The sequence below is a fragment of the Aulonocara stuartgranti genome (assembly GCF_965226115.1).
Source record: "Aulonocara stuartgranti genome assembly, chromosome: 3".
Classification (NCBI taxonomy): domain Eukaryota; kingdom Metazoa; phylum Chordata; class Actinopteri; order Cichliformes; family Cichlidae; genus Aulonocara; species Aulonocara stuartgranti.
Genome location: NC_138941.1, coordinates 19,632,649 through 19,640,363, shown reverse-complemented (window position 1 = coordinate 19,640,363; position 7,715 = coordinate 19,632,649). Strand labels below are relative to the sequence as shown.

The 7,715-nt window shown below is 41.3% G+C and overlaps 1 protein-coding gene across 1 annotated transcript in view; it reads left to right on the top strand.

Annotated features, from left to right (window-relative positions):
* LOC309700493 (uncharacterized protein) overlaps nucleotides 1-7,715 on the top strand; it is a 2,098,293-nt gene that overhangs the window by 747,139 nt on the left and 1,343,439 nt on the right. The window lies entirely within an intron of this gene.

Genomic DNA, 7,715 nt, shown 5'->3' with positions numbered 1-7,715 from the left:
AACACAGAAATACAGCCTGGACTGGGCTGAAGACAAAGCCAACCAGGACATCCAGTTCATATTTCCATTCACTTTCAGAGAGCTGAATGTGCTGAAAGAGGAAAAGTTCAGCTTGGTGGAACTTGTTCATCACTTCTTTAATCAAACTAACGAATCAGGAATCTGCAGGCTTGAAGACTTCCAGGTTGTGTTCATACTTGATGGTCTGGATGAGTGTCGACTTAATTTGGACTTCAACAAAACTAAAATCCTGACTGAAACAAGAAAGTCCACCTCATTGGATGAGCTGCTGACAAACCTCATCAGAGGGAACCTGCTCCCTTCTGCTCGCCTTTGGATAACAACACGACCTGCAGCAGCCAATCAGATCCCTCCTCAGTGTGTCGACATGGTGACAGAGGTCAGAGGGTTCACTGACCCGCAGAAGGAGGAGTACTTCAGGAAGAGATTCAGAGATGAGGAGCAGGCCAGCAGGATCATCTCCCACATCAAGAAAGCTCGAAGCCTCCACATCATGTGTCACATCCCAGTCTTCTGCTGGATCACTGCTACAGTTCTGGAGGATGTGCTGGAAACCAGAGAGGGAGGAGAGCTGCCCAAGACCCTGACTGAGATGTACATCCACTTCCTGGTGGTTCAGGCCAAAGTGAAGAGGATCAAATATGATGGAGGAGCTGAGACAGATCCACACTGGAGTCCAGAGAGCAGGAAGATGATTGAGTCACTGGGAAAACTGGCTTTTGATCAGCTGCAGAAAGGAAACCTGATCTTCTATGAACCAGACCTGACAGAGTGTGGCATCGATATCAGAGCAGCCTCAGTGTACTCAGGAGTGTTCACACAGATCTTTAAAGAGGAGAAACAACTGTACCAGAACAAGGTGTTCTGCTTTGTTCATCTCAGTGTTCAGGAGTTTCTGGCTGCTCTTCATGTCCACCTGACCTTCATCAACTCTGGACTCAATCTGCTGGAAGAGCAACAAACAAGCTCTCAGACAGAGAAATACTTCTACCAGTGTGCTGTGGACAAGGCCTTACAGAGCCCCAATGGACACCTGGACTTGTTCCTTCGTTTTCTCTTGGGTCTGAAGACTAATCAAACTCGTTTGCAAGGCCTCATGACACAAACAGGAAGTAGCTCAAAGACCAATCAAGAAGCAGTTCAGTACATCAAGAAGAAGCTCAGTGAGAATCTGTCTGCAGAGAAAAGCATCAATCTGTTTCACTGTCTGAATGAACTGAATGATCGTTCTCTACTGGAGGAGATCCAACAGTCCCTGAGTTCAGGACGTCTCTCCACAGATAAACTGTCTCCTGCTCAGTGGTCAGCTCTGGTCTTCATCTTACTGTCATCAGAAAAAGATCTGGACGTGTTTGACCTGAAGAAATACTCTGCTTCAGAGGAGGCTCTTCTGAGGCTGCTGCCAGTGGTCAAAGTCTCTAAAAAAGCTCTGTAAGTTATAAAGTTTTTATTATTTAATTTGGTTGGTATGTTATGAAAAACACACTGCCATCAACTTCTGTTTTGTTTTTGTCAAAATCACTGTAATATAATCACTGTACCTTTATATACACGTGACTTGTATTAATGCTGCTGCCCTCTTGTGGCTAAAGTGTAATTATGTTATTGTTATTAGGGAGGATTTGAGAGTAACATGCCAAGTGAGTCAGCACCTTCGCTTTAGCTTAAAATATCCAAATTCTTATGTCATCAGTTATAGTTGCATGTATTCATTATCATAACTTAACCTTTAATATTGATGTCTTAAAATTATTTTGAGTAAACTAATGTTAAGGTTCAAATATTGGGGAAGGAGAGTACAAACAACCATGGTCCAGAACTTGGTCAAACGATTTTAATGAAATACACGCGTGGGAAGACCAGCTCCGTTCGCAGACCGGGCTGATCTCCGACTTAATCAAAGCATAAACAGATATTTTATACCATCAGGGCTTGAATTTAATGACGCCCCCTCATACGTCACAAACAGAATATATGCACACGTCAAATCAAAACCACAATGACTTTTAACACAGTTTAAAAGAACATTATCTCCTATCTTCATGGCAGGTACTTCCTGTCACTGCCGGATGCTCGCTTATCATCTTGACACATCAGCAGCAGTTCTGCGACAAACTGCTCTTTTGCAACCCCGAGCAAAACATGATTAAACTTCCACCTATAAATGATTCTCTTTAACTAAGTGTGTGCCTCGTCCTTAAAGGCTCCTCAAAATAACCTGCACTTAGACTCTGCTTTCGGTTTCAGTTCTGCAAAAGGCACACTCTTCAAACCTGCAACTTCCTGTCAGCCTGCAACTTAGTCTTTCTGAAAGACACACACTGTTTAAACATCTGAATGCAATATCAATTCTGTAGATTATATTATTAATGCAATGGTAATGATGATGATTATTAACAATAGCAGCAAAATATCTCTCCAATCTCAATACTCCCTCTCTCGACCTCTGGAACACCAGAGGTCACAATACATTGTGTTGGGTCACTCCTCGGCCCACTCAGCTGCTTCCATGTCCATCCATGGCATCATGGACATCGGGGTCACCACTCCCGCTCTGACCCTCTCTAGCCGTCCTCTGGCTCAGCAAATCAGACAACCTCATGTCCTCTAAGTGGTCCAGTAATAAACACCAGCTCCCCCTCGAGAACACTCCATGCATAAGATTAGGTTTTTTCTGCGTCCCTCTCTTGTGGTCCATCATGCCTCGGGCCTCCAGGATCCTCACCCCCCTGTGGTCACCGAGATCTTCTGCAAAGCAAACAAAACACCTTTTCCTGCACCTCCCTAACTTATCATCTTTGGGACTCTTTAATCAAAAGCCTGATCCTAATTATCTTCTTGACTTATTGACTTGTATTTATATATATTCTTCAACGTTACTCATCATTTTAAAACTCTTAAAACGCTGCTTTCACGTCCCTGCATGCGTTTCCTGTCGCTTGCCTTATCTAATCATCAACATCCTGTACACAGAAGTCTCGCTGCTGCAAGGCCTCCACTCTGACCTAGAATCTCCTTTCACAAGAAAATCATTATAAGCGCCTATTCTACTAAAAGATCCAAAAAAACAACCACTTTAATCAATTAAGTTTAAACATATAAGCAATTACTCCTGCATACATTTTATCACAGCTAAACGCTGCCTTGAAACAACTCCTGTGTGTTAACACTAACTTCATTTTAAAACTCACATTTCCTATGTTATAACCTGTTTTTGGTACAGCCTTTTTATTTCATCTTGCTACTTTGATGTAACAATACCTTCTCATTCTAGTTTATCAGACTTAACCAAAATATATGCTTTCCTTCCTTTGGTCCTTCTCTAAAGCAAGAAACTCCTATTCAGTTCCTCTTTTCTGTCACTTGTTACAGGGCCAGCTCAAGTTCAGTTAAACGCTAAATTAATTTGAGGCCTTTTGCCTGGAATCAATACTGTCATGTGTGTTTATGGACTCTATATGTCTGTAAGCGTGTGCAATCCTTCAATAACTCATATCATCCTCACAGTAGATTGGCTAATCATAGCGCTAGCCAAAGGCTCGTGACCCACAAGAGACGAATTGAGCCACAACTCCCTTAAAGGCACAAAATGCAATATGTATAAAAAGTCATTTCTACGTATAAGCTCTCCCCTTTATCCTAAAAATAAATCTATGTAATATCTGTATGTGTGTCTTCTATTCATTAATGTAATTGTCAGTTATTTTCTCTCTTTATTTTACCTTCTTTTTGTTTACCTCTTTGTTTGTGACGTGGACATCCCTAAACCATCCTGAGTTCCGGCTTCAATTTCAACCCAATTGTACCCTCTATTCTCGCAGTCGAACTCGTCTGGGCTTCACCTTCCCACTGGCCCCTGTGCCCTTCTCTTAGTGTCCTTTGTTGTCTTGTGATCCCCAGCAAACACAGTCTGTTTCTTCTCTGTTTCTTCTCCGTTGCTCTTTTCAGTATTTTCCTTTTAGATTAAATCCCAGCCTGGCAAAATATCCCATTCAGTGTCTTTAAACAGTTATGTCACACTGTTCTTACCAGCCTGCAGTTCACCGTGCATTTTCCATCACGTGCTTTTCTTCCATGCTGCTGCTGGTATCGTCAGTGTAGTTTCAGTTGCACTGTCTTTTGCCTGCTGTTAATTCTTGAAGTCCACGATGTTCTGTCGGTCTTCATCAGGAGATTAACTGTCCTATGAGCTTCTTCTCAGGATCGGGACAAGTGGGAGGTCAAGCTGTAAAATTTTAAGCCAAAATCTGGCCTGTTTTCCTCCCAATTCTGTTAATCAATGGTTTTGTACTCAAGATTCTAGGTTGAAAGAAGTCCACCTGTATTGACACACTAAAGCATACAATTAATATCCTTTTCATTTCTTTTCTTAAAACCTCCATTTGCTTCATCTGCCTGGAGTTTACCTCGTATGTTTCTCTCTCTGTGTGCTCACTTGTCACAGTCAGTTCCTTTTATGGGCATGCAAAGTTCCTGTCACACACACCATTTCCTGTCAACCTTGCAGCTGCTCAGAACCATATTTTCTGTTTCTATCTCTCCTGTTTTGTTTTTTTTACAGGCTAGTCTTGATCTAAAACAATTCACCCTTATTTCACGCACACACTTCTAAATATACTAAATTCTTTGCGTTTGTCAGATCGTCTCACACACACACCGCCTTTTCTCTCACACTTCCACTTCTGCACTCACTCTACTATCAACTTTCATAGTGTTATTATTATTTATTATTTTGTACAAATCACACCCAATCACTCAAAACCTGCTACTCACAGCATTCACACACTTAAACTGTGACAAGAGTTGAGGAATATACTCACAACACGCTTTCCTAAGAGTATTTCAGACATGCCTTTCATAATCAGAAAGAGCAAGTCAAAGAAAACAATTGAAACCTCTATTAATTCTCACAGCGCACACATAGAATAGAAAAAATAAAACACACCAGCATTTATTGCTGATGAGAGGTTACTCCTAAAAGTAATATGTTAGTCTTAAATATATACAGTGCACTCACTATATTTATATATCAAAACTCAGTCAATTACTATACATTCACTACGGCAACTCAAAACTTTATTTATAGCCCTCTAATGAACATAAATGGCGTCTTAAACACACACTCAACAATGTTTGCAGCAGTATTTGTAAAACCAACTGTGGTTTAAACAGTTCACTGCTGACTAATTTGCATTTTCACACTCACACACACACAGTCTAAAAATAGCTCCAGCACTGCCTCAGACTCCTTTCACACAGAGATCTCTTATTTTATATTACAAAGACGTCTTATATTTACAACCACTGTCACATCTGTCAGCTTTAGCGCCTAAACAATTTCGACAAATTTAAGTTAACGGTCCAACCGATAAAGTCCAACTTTTTTGTGATCAATTAACCAGTATCTGTCCAACAGTTTCTGGCCTCATCTCTAAAATCCCTAACTCAATTTAAAAGCGTCAACCAACCCAAACTTTGCCTGAAGCTCTATTTTTGGCATTTCACAGCCAAGGCTTACCCCGAAGTTTTAAGTTAAAGTTACACGCCCGAAGTCCAACTTCTGCTGGCCAAAAAAGCGCAGACTACCGTTCCAAACGGTAAGGAGACTCTAACTCCTAGTTATTCTGGAGTGCCCCAAGCTCCACAGTGACCAACTGACTATCCCTCTTCGAGGACAATGCCTAAGCGTCCTTGGCATTGGCAAGCGTTACCTCTGAGCACTGCGCTTCCTATCAGTCCAACTGACGTTCTTGAATAATTTATAATACTTTGGAACAACAGTAAAACAGCCAAAAAAGTGTAAGACTGAAGCAGGTCCAACCTTATAACCAATACGGGCTCCACCCCAAACAATAACCAAATTCCCTAATATACTAAAATCACTCAGCAGTCCAACTGCTTTCCACGGTCCAACCGTATTAAATCCTTTAGCGGTCCAACCGCATTCAATCATTTTTAGCAGTCCAACTGCATTAAATCCTCAGTACTGTCATGAGATTCTCATCAAAATCAAAGCAGACATTCCCCAGTAATTTCAGTGAGTAGACTTTAATTTGTAATGTCCAATTTGGCACACTTTGGAAATAATTCAACAGGTAGTGCCTTACCTTTGGATAAGCGGCTTAGAACAACAATGAGAAAAAGAGAGCTGATTATTAGCTCATCAAAACACAAAACAAAATCACAATGAATTATCAGTTAATTTCATTTAAAATAATTCATTAAGTATTTATGTACAATTCAAATTAGTTAATTACATATTTTGTTGGTTTGTTTTCTATTTTGATTATTTTACTGACACATTTAATGAATTATTTAATGATGTATTTATTTAATTCACCTTGCTACTCCTGGCCCTGCATCGCTGTTCATAAATACATTTTATTTGTCAGCTTCACCCATCAAAGTCAGGGGGCGGGGTTAATGCTGATCAAGTCAACACCATTGCTTTGGTCTGGTGGGCGTTCTTTTAGTGGGCTTTTCTCAATACTAAGTAGGCCTACACACCAGGGTTTGGACATGTGTGGACCCAAACTATACTTTTACCCTTTTTTGTGTGTCACCAAATACACTTTAATATTTTCTAGACAAGAATGTAGTGGCGTAATCTTTAAGCTCTTTTGGCTCCAAACAGAAGTGACAGACTTGAGCAGGGTTCATTTAAAGGCTGACAGAAGTGGAGTGGTGACGGGGAGATGTTTGACAGGACAGTGTTTCAGCCTCCACAGGTTCATGTTGTGCTCCATCAGTCAGTGAAGATGAAGTCAGTGCTGATGAGGCTGTAGAGTGTGTGAGGGATGTGAATGAGGATGATGAAGATCTGATGATAGCAGATAAAAACAGGCTGCAGAGACTTTGAGCCATACAGGGCACACAGTGTGTGTACAGAACAGCTGAAATCATTATGGAGGCCTCACTGGAATATGGAAGCATCACAGTACAGCTTCAGTGAAGCATTAAAGTCTCTGATATGAGATGAGAAATGAAGCAGCCAGAGGTTTTTCATGAGTGGAAATCCACTGTGACTGTGAGCTGCTGCTACAGCCTCCAGATTAGCCAGCAGCTCATCCTGCTCAACATTTCCTCACCAACTTTAATGGAAGTGTGATGTTTTCAGCTGGAGTAATGGTCAGGGTGGCCTCCCTCTCCTCTTCTTCTCCTCTTCCTCTTTCATTTGTAAAGCCACTTCTGCTGCTTTCATTCATTTGGAAGTCCTGTAGCTGAGTTTGGGAGAGACTAACAGCCTCGGCAGCAGAGGGGAGAAAGGCTGTAACACCACCACTTTACTCTGTTCTACCTGTCACATCATTTTATCAGGAAACAAATATGCTCATGTTTTTACTATGTTTGTCTTGAAGATGTAAGAAGATCACATGGTGCTTTTTATTATTGTGTTGGTTTGTTTGCTGTCTCTTGGATGGAGCCCAGCTGTGCGTGGCCCCTGGGCCTGTGGTCAGAGTGTGTGCTGGATAATCCGGCCCAGGATGAGGCCAAACTGACATGGGATGAAATGTCTGTCACATAATTGAGCTTAGTGTAGTTTCATTTCTGCACAATTTAAAAACAACCAAAACTTTGTTCTGTCTTTTCTATGTTATACTGTAGACTTTCTTTGATACTGTGTCCAAAAGGAGCAGCTTTTACTTTGAAGGGGAGCCGTCCCTGTTTCCTCTTCAGGTTGGATGATGGAAGCA